The sequence below is a fragment of the Anabrus simplex genome, chromosome 9 (genome assembly GCF_040414725.1).
Source record: "Anabrus simplex isolate iqAnaSimp1 chromosome 9, ASM4041472v1, whole genome shotgun sequence".
NCBI classification, from domain to species: domain Eukaryota; kingdom Metazoa; phylum Arthropoda; class Insecta; order Orthoptera; family Tettigoniidae; genus Anabrus; species Anabrus simplex.
Genome location: NC_090273.1, coordinates 168,176,728 through 168,193,767, shown reverse-complemented (window position 1 = coordinate 168,193,767; position 17,040 = coordinate 168,176,728). Strand labels below are relative to the sequence as shown.

The 17,040-nt window shown below is 32.9% G+C and overlaps 1 non-coding gene across 1 annotated transcript; it reads right to left on the bottom strand.

The window, feature by feature from the left end:
• Positions 1–569: 569 nt before the first annotated feature.
• On the bottom strand, positions 570–724 carry LOC137502216 (5.8S ribosomal RNA). The gene has a single exon (XR_011018732.1). It is a non-coding gene; the product is annotated as a 5.8S ribosomal RNA (ribosomal RNA).
• Between the last annotated feature and the right edge of the window lie 16,316 nt (positions 725–17,040).

Here is a 17,040-nt window from a genome sequence, read left to right as displayed (position 1 = left end):
GTGAAAACTTCAGGATACCTAGCACAAAAGATCACGAATTTTACGAGCTTGATCGAGAGGCAGGTGATCAAGATCTAATTTATTACCTTCGCCTTCCTCAACATCCTCATCCAATGCACAAGCAGAATACCTTTGTAACACTACATCTTCATAAAATTTGAAAATTCTATTAGGACAAAATTTGAAACTAAGGTTCCTATCTTGTAAATTAGGGAATCCTTGTTAGTTTCTTTTCCTCCGCTTAATAATATGCTTAAATTCAGCGGGTAGTCTCGCCTGCTCTGAGGTCGTGTTTGGTTTGTGCGTGTCGCACAAAATGTTCGGTCGCTGCACACACACAGCACACACTTTCGAGCTTGGTCGCGGAGCAAGGGCGGCGAACCGGCGCCAGCAGACACAAAGACGCTGCGCGGACCAACCCTCCCGTCTCACACACTCTCAGTGGTGGTGTCGACCGGTCCAGCTCCACCGGGGTGAAGCTCTTTTCAGGAGACGCGGCGGCGGCCGTGGCCGCACGAACCGCGACGCTCCCACCCTCCGAACGCAATGTCGCGTTCAGTTTTAGCAACCGACCCTCAGCCAGGCGTGGTCCGGGAACGGAATCCATGGACCGCAATGTGCGTTCGAAATGTCGATGTTCATGTATCCTGCAGTTCACATGTCGACGCGCAATTTGCTGCGTTCTTCATCGACCCACGAGCCGAGTGATCCACCGTTCAGGGTTGTTTTTTTCATTTTTCGATCGTTCTCTCCACGGTGAGTGGAGGAGAAGCAATCATTTTCATGGGTTTCTCGTCACAGAGCTAAGTAAGTGTTTCGAGCATGGGCGTGGCGTTCATTTAAAACCTTCCCGCCGGGCCGAGGCCGCGACGGGTACCCTCCACTGAGCGAGGAGGTAGGTACCCAATGCCGAACGTCTGCGTGGTGGGAGACGCGGACCGCGACACTCCCCCTGTCGGCGACGGCCGGGGCCGCCGCTTACACAGTACGAACAGGACTCGCCTGAGCTCGCAACAGCGGGCTCGGCAGGAGTCTCCCTCCTCGAGGGAGCCTCGCCGGAGGAGAGGACCGCGCGGGGCCGTCCGACTCCTCCTTCTCGAAATGTTTTTTGTTAAAAACAATTTCGGTAATGATCCTTCCGCAGGTTCACCTACGGAAACCTTGTTACGACTTTTACTTCCTCTAAATAATCAAGTTTGGTCATCTTTCCAGACACATCGGAAACTGCGCGAAGCAGATCCCGCGCACCGGTCCGAAGACCTCACTAAATCATTCAATCGGTAGTAGCGACGGGCGGTGTGTACAAAGGGCAGGGACGTAATCAACGCGAGCTCATTCCAACCTTGCCCATAAAATCCGTCCCTAAAATTACTTGATAAGATAAATCAGAAGCCACGAGACAATCTGTCTTCCAAGTAAACTCGGCAATTCTAATTTTGACAGATATACAACCTAGAATTCTTAATCTGCCTCCATTAGCAGTCACACAATTAAGTTTAGAAGTCCTAATTTCAGGTAATTTGCAACAAACCTTCATCCTCGAATACCAAGTCTCACTCATAAGTGACACAGCACTACCGGAATCTATCAATCCCAATGCAGGTTCGTTATTCACTTCAATACAAATGGTCGAGGTTTTAGAAACAACATTACTAGAAATACCTAACATTCCCGGAAAAGAACACTCATTATTCACATGACCTTCAACCAACCAGCTCTCATCATCTGCATTGGGCATACCACACGGTCATTGAAAATTCCTATTGTTTACCTTAGGGCACTGCCTTTTCATATGTGACTTAGATCCGCAAACATAACAACTACCATTTTGTCTACGACACAATGTATCTTTACTTCTCTCGGAAGGGCAATTATTCCTCAGGTGATCTCTAGATCCACAAGCGTAACATTTTTTGAAGGAAGAAGAAGGCACAGGGTGAGCGGAGACATTGTTAGACCGAAAAGAAACACAGGGAGGGGGATACTTAGTGTGCCGGGACTCATCTCCATGTTTTACATCCTCGGCAAATGTACAAGCTTGCTCGAGTTCTGCAAAACTACTCGGGCACTTAGTCAAGGATAAAAAGGACCGATATTGAGGAGTAATGCCTTTAATTATACGACCTACCATCTCTTCTTCCGGTACCATGATTTTAAAAACCTCACAATAAAATTTCAAATCCAAGACATAGGCCAATAGATTTTCATGCAAGAATTGCGTTCTATAACAATGTTTTGGAACCAGACTTTGTAACGCTAGGGACGGAATAAACCTTGTCAAGATTAACTCGTGAAATTCATTTACACTTAAATTACTGCTAATGGCCTTAGAAATTTCTCTTTTAAGTACACCTTGACAGTTGGGAAATAATACTCTAAAAATTCCCAGAGCATCCATGCAATACACATTAGCCGACTCAGATAATTCTACTAGAAACCGCAGGAATCTGATGGTTTCGTCAATGGAATCTACAGAAAAGGTCATTACATTTTTGAAAAGATCCTTAATAGAATTGGGAGCCGAACATGACCTAATCAACAAATTCTCAACCGCAGGACTAAGTCCGCAGCAATGAGATGAGGATGGATTATTGACGGTCTGAGGAGTAATTAACTCATTAGTGGCACCAAGGTTGTTACCTTCATTAGTTTCAATCTCATCACTTAATGATAACTGACCAACCTTCTTCATGTTAATCATAAAATCGAGTTCAACCGAAACATTAATTACTGAAGTTAACAACGAAGTGCATTGAGACATCAATTCACCTTCAGGTCCAAGAGAAATCAAATCTTGCACCCTGTTAATAAGGTGATTGGTACGAGCTTTTAATCTTTTCAATTGGTAATCTGATGGATTACACCCTTTTAACTGTTTTATAAACACTAATAATTCGTTAATAGAACTGGACATTGCGTGCACTGACTTACCCAAGTCGATGCTCATGTTACCTGGATCTACAGGGGAATCAAGGGAGGCTAGAAGCAAGGTAACATTGCCTTCCATAGAACCAGTGGACACCAAACCCCGAATATCGAGCTCGTACAACAGCTCACCCTTCCTCAGCATTCTTGGCAACAACACAGCACGTGCACTCATATTGATATGAAACAGAAAACACCAAGGTTAGCACTCAATATAATCCTGTCTTTCCCTTCACAAGTTTAATTAACTAGTCTCAATTGACTTATTATTTCAGTCAAGGTGATATCAATGGCCTGACGAAATAGCCAACAGTCACAAGAAACAAGAAAGAAAAATATGCTTTCACAAGATATCAGAACGTAGCAGTACAAAAAACCACGCAATCTGATACCAAACACACTCTCACGACGTAAGTAAAGGTGAAGAGTGTTAGCACGACCAGGGATAAATAAATAAATAAAGGAAATACTTACAATTATCCCAATTAAAAGGCCGTCGCTGATTGAGGAAGCTCTGGACACAAGAGGCCTAGCGAATCAACTAAAAATTAGCTTACTAATTGACTGAAATAATAATTCCTTGATTCATTTAAGAAATCTTTAATAATACCAAAACATTAATAATTTACCGACCTCAAAATTAATTTTTCTTAACTGTTTTAAACATACGATAAATACTGAATTCTATTTAGATCAATTAAAAGAATAACGCAGTAGAAGGTAAAATCCTTATATCAATAATTGCTGAATGAAAACAGAAGACCTCTTTAGAATAATAAATGAACGAGGTTCAATTGAAAATTAAATAATTAAATCCACCATTATAGAATGGATAATGAAAACCTATCTAATAGACTATCTCGGTTTTCGGAGGTTGCGTGAAAACAGTAAGGATCAACCAAACACACTATATCACCAAACGAAGAAATAATTCAGGAACATGCAAAAAAATCACAGAAGTAGGATAAAATAATTCAATATTCCCCAGAGACGATAACTAAAATCGAAGGAGTAAGTCAAATACAGCAGAAAAGATCCAATGCACGCAACTATTTCCAATACAGATGAACGTCAATACTACAATAATCCGCAGATTCTCAAATGTCAGTTTCAACACAGCAACGCCCCCCATTGCGTTTGCATTCTATTACACAGGACAACCGCCATGATTAAAATGAGAACACGATGTACCGAGTAAGTCAATAGATCAGCTTTCATTTAAAGCACAAGTTTACTTTTAACAGCCCGAAATGGTTTGAAAAATATTTTAAATAATAAATATTTAATTATGTTTGAAAACAGGAAAGGAATAAAACCAGGATTTTAAGGTTATACAATAAATTCGTACATCATCTTGTCGGAGCTCCTTGGACATAATCATTCCTTTCGTGCACGAAAGCTAATATAACTGAATGCTGAAGCCCAAAAATTAACATATAATTATCTTCTTAAATTAAATTGAAACCTCAAATATTTTCACATTACAAGTTAACGACAATGACCTGTTTTCGACTCTAATTTTTTTTTTTTTTTTAACCCACAAATAATCCGAACATCACCTTTAGAAATTCTCACATATCGTAGACTTTAAGTACTTAGCATCTTAGCACAACAAAATAACAGGATAGTTCCTCAGTTAAAACAGTCATGACATCCAATGAAGCTACTTACGAGGTCGGTGTTTTCAAAAATTAAATCGTTTCAAAAAACAAACCACATCTTTGGCGCTTATGCCAGATGGAGAATCTATCAACCGGGATCAAATATCCGCACCATCTTCCCTTCTTGTAGGATAATTTGTATCTTTAAGACACAACCAGCAGGGATTAGCTCAACGCGTCTTCCAGTTTAAAAGGCAAGAAGTAGAACAACTGCACACGCTGATTGTTAGAGCACGGTTCATGGCCAAGCAAGCTTATCTTCTTGGCGCCCAGATAGCAGCACAACTACTCACTTCGAATGGTAAGTACTAAATCCACCACTAGATGGCTCACCATCAGCAATTTAATGAAAAGCTCATACAGTTACGATATTCAACACTCGGAGATGCGGACAAATGATGTGAAGGCATGAATGTAATAGAGACAACATAGTACCATGACGAGTAGTTATTCAAACTCCATTACAATATGTACCTACACAATACACTATAATAAGAGTACTGTGATATGTACCTACACAATACACTATAATAAGAGTACTGTGATATGTACCTACACAATATACTATAATAAGAGTTCTTTGATATGTACCTACACAATACACTATAATAACAGTACTGTGATATGTACCTACACAATATACTATAATAACAGTACTGTGATATGTACCTACACAACATACCATAATAATAGTACTGTGATATGTACCTACACAATATACTATAATAAGAAAACTGTGATATGTACCTACACAACATACCATAATAATAGTAATGTGATATGTACCTACACAATACACTATAATAAGAGTACTGTGATATGTACCTACACAACATACCTTAATAATAACACTGTGATATGTACCTACACAATATACTATAATAACAGTACTGTGATATGTACCTACACAATATTCCATAATAACAGTACTGTGATATGTACCTACACAACACACTATAATAAGAGTACTGTGATATGTACCTACACAATATACCATAATAACAGTACTGTGATATGTACCTACACAATACACTATAATAACAGTACTGTGATATGTACCTACACAATATACTATAATAAGAGTACTGTGATATGTACCTACACAATATACTATAATAACACTACTGTGATATGTACCTACACAATATACTATAATAACAGTACTGTGATATGTACCTACACAACATACCATAATAATAGTACTGTGATATGTACCTACACAACATACCATAATAACAGTACTGTGATATGTACCTACACAATATACTATAATAAGAGTACTGTGATATGTACCTACACAATATACTATAATAACAGTACTGTGATATGTACCTACACAACATACCATAATAACAGTACTGTGATATGTACCTACACTATATACCATAATAACAGTACTGTGATATGTACCCACACAATACACTATAATAAGAGTACTGTGATATGTACCTACACAATATACTATAATAACAGTACTGTGATATGTACCTACACAATATACCATAATAACAGTACTGTGATATGTACCTACACAACATACCATAATAACAGTACTGTGATATGTACCTACACAATACACTATAATAAGAGTACTGTGATATGTACCTACACAATATACCATAATAACAGTACTGTGATATGTACCTACACAATATACCATAATAACAGTACTGTGATATGTACCTACACAATACACTATAATAAGAGTACTATGATATGTACCTACACATTACACTATAATAACAGTACTGTGATATGTACCTACACAATATACTATAATAACAGTACTGTGATATGTACCTACACAACATACCATAATAACAGTGTTGTGATATGTACCTACACAATACACTATAATAACAGTACTGTGATATGTACCTACACAATATATTATAATAACAGTACTGTGATATGTACCTACACAATATATTATAATAACAGTACTGTGATATGTAATTACACAATACACTATAATAACAGTACTGTGATATGTAACTACACAATATATTATAATAGCAGTACTGTGATATGTACCTACACAATATACTATAATAACAGTACTGTGATATGTAATTACACAATACACTATAATAACAGTACTGTGATATGTAATTACACAATACACTATAATAACAGTACTGTGATATGTACCTACACAATATACTATAATAACAGTACTGTGATATGTACCTACACAATATACTATAATAACAGTACTGTGATATGTACCTACACAATACACTATAATAACAGTACTGTGATATGTAATTACACAATACACTATAATAACAGTACTGTGATATGTACCTACACAATATACTATAATAACAGTACTGTGATATGTACCTACACAATACACTATAATAACAGTACTGTGATATGTAATTACACAATACACTATAATAACAGTACTGTGATATGTACCTACACAATATACTATAATAACAGTACTGTGATATGTACCTACACAATATACTATAATAACAGTACTGTGATATGTACCTACACAATATAATATAATAGCAGTACTGTGATATGTACCTACACCATATACCATAATAACAGTACTGTGATATGTAACTACACAATACACCATAATAACAGTACTGTGATATGTACCTACACAATATACCATTATAACAGTACTGTGATATGTACCTACACAATATATCATAATAACAGTACTGTGATATGTACCTACACAATATACTATAATAAGAGTACTGTGATATGTACCTACACAATATACCTTAATAACAGTACTGTGATATGTACCTACACAATATACTATAATAAGAGTACTGTGATATGTACCTACACAATATACTATAATAACACTACTGTGATATGTACCTACACAATATACTATAATAACAGTACTGTGATATGTACCTACACAACATACCATAATAATAGTACTGTGATATGTACCTACACAACATACCATAATAACAGTACTGTGATATGTACCTACACAATATACTATAATAAGAGTACTGTGATATGTACCTACACAATATACTATAATAACAGTACTGTGATATGTACCTACACAACATACCATAATAACAGTACTGTGATATGTACCTACACTATATACCATAATAACAGTACTGTGATATGTACCTACACAATACACTATAATAAGAGTACTGTGATATGTACCTACACATTACACTATAATAACAGTACTGTGATATGTACCTACACAATATACTATAATAACAGTACTGTGATATGTACCTACACAACATACCATAATAACAGTGTTGTGATATGTACCTACACAATACACTATAATAACAGTACTGTGATATGTAATTACACAATACACTATAATAACAGTACTGTGATATGTACCTACACAATATACTATAATAACAGTACTGTGATATGTACCTACACAATACACTATAATAACAGTACTGTGATATGTAATTACACAATACACTATAATAACAGTACTGTGATATGTACCTACACAATATACTATAATAACAGTACTGTGATATGTACCTACACAATATACTATAATAACAGTACTGTGATATGTACCTACACAATATATTATAATAGCAGTACTGTGATATGTACCTACACCATATACCATAATAACAGTACTGTGATATGTAACTACACAATACACCATAATAACAGTACTGTGATATGTACCTACACAATATTCCATAATAACAGTACTGTGATATGTACCTACACAACACACTATAATAAGAGTACTGTGATATGTACCTACACAATATACCATAATAACAGTACTGTGATATGTACCTACACAATACACTATAATAACAGTACTGTGATATGTACCTACACAATATACTATAATAAGAGTACTGTGATATGTACCTACACAATATACTATAATAACAGTACTGTGATATGTACCTACACAACATACCATAATAATAGTACTGTGATATGTACCTACACAACATACCATAATAACAGTACTGTGATATGTACCTACACAATATACTATAATAAGAGTACTGTGATATGTACCTACACAATATACTATAATAACAGTACTGTGATATGTACCTACACAACATACCATAATAACAGTACTGTGATATGTACCTACACTATATACCATAATAACAGTACTGTGATATGTACCTACACAATACACTATAATAAGAGTACTGTGATATGTACCTACACATTACACTATAATAACAGTACTGTGATATGTACCTACACAATATACTATAATAACAGTACTGTGATATGTACCTACACAACATACCATAATAACAGTGTTGTGATATGTACCTACACAATACACTATACTAACAGTACTGTGATATGTACCTACACAATATATTATAATAACAGTACTGTGATATGTACCTACACAATATATTATAATAACAGTACTGTGATATGTAATTACACAATACACTATAATAACAGTACTGTGATATGTAACTACACAATATATTATAATAGCAGTACTGTGATATGTACCTACACAATATACTATAATAACAGTACTGTGATATGTAATTACACAATACACTATAATAACAGTACTGTGATATGTAATTACACAATACACTATAATAACAGTACTGTGATATGTACCTACACAATATACTATAATAACAGTACTGTGATATGTACCTACACAATATACTATAATATCAGTACTGTGATATGTACCTACACAATACACTATAATAACAGTACTGTGATATGTAATTACACAATACACTATAATAACAGTACTGTGATATGTACCTACACAATATACTATAATAACAGTACTGTGATATGTACCTACACAATACACTATAATAACAGTACTGTGCTATGTAATTACACAATACACTATAATAACAGTACTGTGATATGTACCTACACAATATACTATAATAACAGTACTGTGATATGTACCTACACAATATACTATAATAACAGTACTGTGATATGTACCTACACAATATATTATAATAGCAGTACTGTGATATGTACCTACACCATATACCATAATAACAGTACTGTGATATGTAACTACACAATACACCATAATAACAGTACTGTGATATGTACCTACACAATATACCATTATAACAGTACTGTGATATGTACCTACACAATATATCATAATAACAGTACTGTGATATGTACCTACACAATATACTGTAATAAGAGTACTGTGATATGTACCTACACAATATACCTTAATAACAGTACTGTGATATGTACCTACACAATACACTATAATAAGAGTACTGTGATATGTACCTACACAATACACTATAATAACAGTACTGTGATATGTACCTACACAATATACTATAATAACAGTACTGTGATATGTACCTACACAACATACCATAATAACAGTGTTGTGATATGTACCTACACAATACACTATAATAACAGTACTGTGATATGTACCTACACAATATATTATAATAACAGTACTGTGATATGTACCTACACAATATATTATAATAACAGTACTGTGATATGTAATTACACAATACACTATAATAACAGTACTGTGATATGTAACTACACAATATATTATAATAGCAGTACTGTGATATGTACCTACACAATATACTATAATAACAGTACTGTGATATGTAATTACACAATACACTATAATAACAGTACTGTGATATGTAATTACACAATACACTATAATAACAGTACTGTGATATGTACCTACACAATATACTATAATAACAGTACTGTGATATGTACCTACACAATATACTATAATAACAGTACTGTGATATGTACCTACACAATACACTATAATAACAGTACTGTGATATGTAATTACACAATACACTATAATAACAGTACTGTGATATGTACCTACACAATATACTATAATAACAGTACTGTGATATGTACCTACACAATACACTATAATAACAGTACTGTGATATGTAATTACACAATACACTATAATAACAGTACTGTGATATGTACCTACACAATATACTATAATAACAGTACTGTGATATGTACCTACACAATATACTATAATAACAGTACTGTGATATGTACCTACACAATATATTATAATAGCAGTACTGTGATATGTACCTACACCATATACCATAATAACAGTACTGTGATATGTAACTACACAATACACCATAATAACAGTACTGTGATATGTACCTACACAATATACCATTATAACAGTACTGTGATATGTACCTACACAATATATCATAATAACAGTACTGTGATATGTACCTACACAATATACTATAATAAGAGTACTGTGATATGTACCTACACAATATACCTTAATAACAGTACTGTGATATGTACCTACACAATATACTATAATAAGAGTACTGTGATATGTACCTACACAATATACTATAATAACACTACTGTGATATGTACCTACACAATATACTATAATAACAGTACTGTGATATGTACCTACACAACATACCATAATAATAGTACTGTGATATGTACCTACACAACATACCATAATAACAGTACTGTGATATGTACCTACACAATATACTATAATAAGAGTACTGTGATATGTACCTACACAATATACTATAATAACAGTACTGTGATATGTACCTACACAACATACCATAATAACAGTACTGTGATATGTACCTACACTATATACCATAATAACAGTACTGTGATATGTACCTACACAATACACTATAATATGAGTACTGTGATATGTACCTACACATTACACTATAATAACAGTACTGTGATATGTACCTACACAATATACTATAATAACAGTACTGTGATATGTACCTACACAACATACCATAATAACAGTGTTGTGATATGTACCTACACAATACACTATAATAACAGTACTGTGATATGTAATTACACAATACACTATAATAACAGTACTGTGATATGTACCTACACAATATACTATAATAACAGTACTGTGATATGTACCTACACAATACACTATAATAACAGTACTGTGATATGTAATTACACAATACACTATAATAACAGTACTGTGATATGTACCTACACAATATACTATAATAACAGTACTGTGATATGTACCTACACAATATACTATAATAACAGTACTGTGATATGTACCTACACAATATATTATAATAGCAGTACTGTGATATGTACCTACACCATATACCATAATAACAGTACTGTGATATGTAACTACACAATACACCATAATAACAGTACTGTGATATGTACCTACACAATATTCCATAATAACAGTACTGTGATATGTACCTACACAACACACTATAATAAGAGTACTGTGATATGTACCTACACAATATACCATAATAACAGTACTGTGATATGTACCTACACAATACACTATAATAACAGTACTGTGATATGTACCTACACAATATACTATAATAAGAGTACTGTGATATGTACCTACAAAATATACTATAATAACAGTACTGTGATATGTACCTACACAATATATTATAATAGCAGTACTGTGATATGTACCTACACCATATACCATAATAACAGTACTGTGATATGTAACTACACAATACACCATAATAACAGTACTGTGATATGTACCTACACAATATTCCATAATAACAGTACTGTGATATGTACCTACACAACACACTATAATAAGAGTACTGTGATATGTACCTACACAATATACCATAATAACAGTACTGTGATATGTACCTACACAATACACTATAATAACAGTACTGTGATATGTACCTACACAATATACTATAATAAGAGTACTGTGATATGTACCTACAAAATATACTATAATAACAGTACTGTGATATGTACCTACACAACATACCATAATAATAGTACTGTGATATGTACCTACACAACATACCATAATAACAGTACTGTGATATGTACCTACACAATACACTATAATAACAGTACTGTGATATGTAATTACACAATACACTATAATAACAGTACTGTGATATGTACCTACACAATATACTATAATAACAGTACTGTGATATGTACCTACACAACATACCATAATAACAGTGTTGTGATATGTACCTACACAATACACTATAATAACAGTACTGTGATATGTACCTACACAATATATTATAATAACAGTACTGTGATATGTACCTACACAATATATTATAATAACAGTACTGTGATATGTAATTACACAATACACTATAATAACAGTACTGTGATATGTAACTACACAATATATTATAATAGCAGTACTGTGATATGTACCTACACAATATACTATAATAACAATACTGTGATATGTAATTACACAATACACTATAATAACAGTACTGTGATATGTAATTACACAATACACTATAATAACAGTACTGTGATATGTACCTACACAATATACTATAATAACAGTACTGTGATATGTACCTACACAATATACTATAATAACAGTACTGTGATATGTACCTACACAATACACTATAATAACAGTACTGTGATATGTAATTACACAATACACTATAATAACAGTACTGTGATATGTACCTACACAATATACTATAATAACAGTACTGTGATATGTACCTACACAATACACTATAATAACAGTACTGTGATATGTAATTACACAATACACTATAATAACAGTACTGTGATATGTACCTACACAATATACTATAATAACAGTACTGTGATATGTACCTACACAATATACTATAATAACAGTACTGTGATATGTACCTACACAATATATTATAATAGCAGTACTGTGATATGTACCTACACCATATACCATAATAACAGTACTGTGATATGTAACTACACAATACACCATAATAACAGTACTGTGATATGTACCTACACAATATACCATTATAACAGTACTGTGATATGTACCTACACAATATATCATAATAACAGTACTGTGATATGTACCTACACAATATACTATAATAAGAGTTCTTTGATATGTACCTACACAATACACTATAATAACAGTACTGTGATATGTACCTACACAATATACTATAATAACAGTACTGTGATATGTACCTACACAACATACCATAATAATAGTACTGTGATATGTACCTACACAATATACTATAATAAGAAAACTGTGATATGTACCTACACAACATACCATAATAATAGTAATGTGATATGTACCTACACAATACACTATAATAAGAGTACTGTGATATGTACCTACACAACATACCTTAATAATAACACTGTGATATGTACCTACACAATATACTATAATAACAGTACTGTGATATGTACCTACACAATATTCCATAATAACAGTACTGTGATATGTACCTACACAACACACTATAATAAGAGTACTGTGATATGTACCTACACAATATACCATAATAACAGTACTGTGATATGTACCTACACAATACACTATAATAACAGTACTGTGATATGTACCTACACAATATACTATAATAAGAGTACTGTGATATGTACCTACACAATATACTATAATAACACTACTGTGATATGTACCTACACAATATACTATAATAACAGTACTGTGATATGTACCTACACAACATACCATAATAATAGTACTGTGATATGTACCTACACAACATACCATAATAACAGTACTGTGATATGTACCTACACAATATACTATAATAAGAGTACTGTGATATGTACCTACACAATATACTATAATAACAGTACTGTGATATGTACCTACACAACATACCATAATAACAGTACTGTGATATGTACCTACACTATATACCATAATAACAGTACTGTGATATGTACCCACACAATACACTATAATAAGAGTACTGTGATATGTACCTACACAATATACTATAATAACAGTACTGTGATATGTACCTACACAATATACCATAATAACAGTACTATGATATGTACCTACACAACATACCATAATAACAGTACTGTGATATGTACCTACACAATACACTATAATAAGAGTACTGTGATATGTACCTACACAATATACCATAATAACAGTACTGTGATATGTACCTACACAATATACCATAATAACAGTACTGTGATATGTACCTACACAATACACTATAATAAGAGTACTATGATATGTACCTACACATTACACTATAATAACAGTACTGTGATATGTACCTACACAATATACTATAATAACAGTACTGTGATATGTACCTACACAACATACCATAATAACAGTGTTGTGATATGTACCTACACAATACACTATAATAACAGTACTGTGATATGTACCTACACAATATATTATAATAACAGTACTGTGATATGTACCTACACAATATATTATAATAACAGTACTGTGATATGTAATTACACAATACACTATAATAACAGTACTGTGATATGTAACTACACAATATATTATAATAGCAGTACTGTGATATGTACCTACACAATATACTATAATAACAGTACTGTGATATGTAATTACACAATACACTATAATAACAGTACTGTGATATGTAATTACACAATACACTATAATAACAGTACTGTGATATGTACCTACACAATATACTATAATAACAGTACTGTGATATGTACCTACACAATATACTATAATAACAGTACTGTGATATGTACCTACACAATACACTATAATAACAGTACTGTGATATGTAATTACACAATACACTATAATAACAGTACTGTGATATGTACCTACACAATATACTATAATAACAGTACTGTGATATGTACCTACACAATACACTATAATAACAGTACTGTGATATGTAATTACACAATACACTATAATAACAGTACTGTGATATGTACCTACACAATATACTATAATAACAGTACTGTGATATGTACCTACACAATATACTATAATAACAGTACTGTGATATGTACCTACACAATATAATATAATAGCAGTACTGTGATATGTACCTACACCATATACCATAATAACAGTACTGTGATATGTAACTACACAATACACCATAATAACAGTACTGTGATATGTACCTACACAATATACCATTATAACAGTACTGTGATATGTACCTACACAATATATCATAATAACAGTACTGTGATATGTACCTACACAATATACTATAATAAGAGTACTGTGATATGTACCTACACAATATACCTTAATAACAGTACTGTGATATGTACCTACACAATATACTATAATAAGAGTACTGTGATATGCACCTACACAATATACTATAATAACACTACTGTGATATGTACCTACACAATATACTATAATAACAGTACTGTGATATGTACCTACACAACATACCATAATAATAGTACTGTGATATGTACCTACACAACATACCATAATAACAGTACTGTGATATGTACCTACACAATATACTATAATAAGAGTACTGTGATATGTACCTACACAATATACTATAATAACAGTACTGTGATATGTACCTACACAACATACCATAATAACAGTACTGTGATATGTACCTACACTATATACCATAATAACAGTACTGTGATATGTACCTACACAATACACTATAATAAGAGTACTGTGATATGTACCTACACATTACACTATAATAACAGTACTGTGATATGTACCTACACAATATACTATAATAACAGTACTGTGATATGTACCTACACAACATACCATAATAACAGTGTTGTGATATGTACCTACACAATACACTATAATAACAGTACTGTGATATGTAATTACACAATACACTATAATAACAGTACTGTGATATGTACCTACACAATACACTATAATAACAGTACTGTGATATGTACCTACACAATACACTATAATAACAGTACTGTGATATGTAATTACACAATACACTATAATAACAGTACTGTGATATGTACCTACACAATATACTATAATAACAGTACTGTGATATGTACCTACACAATATACTATAATAACAGTACTGTGATATGTACCTACACAATATATTATAATAGCAGTACTGTGATATGTACCTACACCATATACCATAATAACAGTACTGTGATATGTAACTACACAATACACCATAATAACAGTACTGTGATATGTACCTACACAATATTCCATAATAACAGTACTGTGATATGTACCTACACAACACACTATAATAAGAGTACTGTGATATGTACCTACACAATATACCATAATAACAGTACTGTGATATGTACCTACACAATACACTATAATAACAGTACTGTGATATGTACCTACACAATATACTATAATAAGAGTACTGTGATATGTACCTACACAATATACTATAATAACAGTACTGTGATATGTACCTACACAACATACCATAATAATAGTACTGTGATATGTACCTACACAACATACCATAATAACAGTACTGTGATATGTACCTACACAATATACTATAATAAGAGTACTGTGATATGTACCTACACAATATACTATAATAACAGTACTGTGATATGTACCTACACAACATACCATAATAACAGTACTGTGATATGTACCTACACT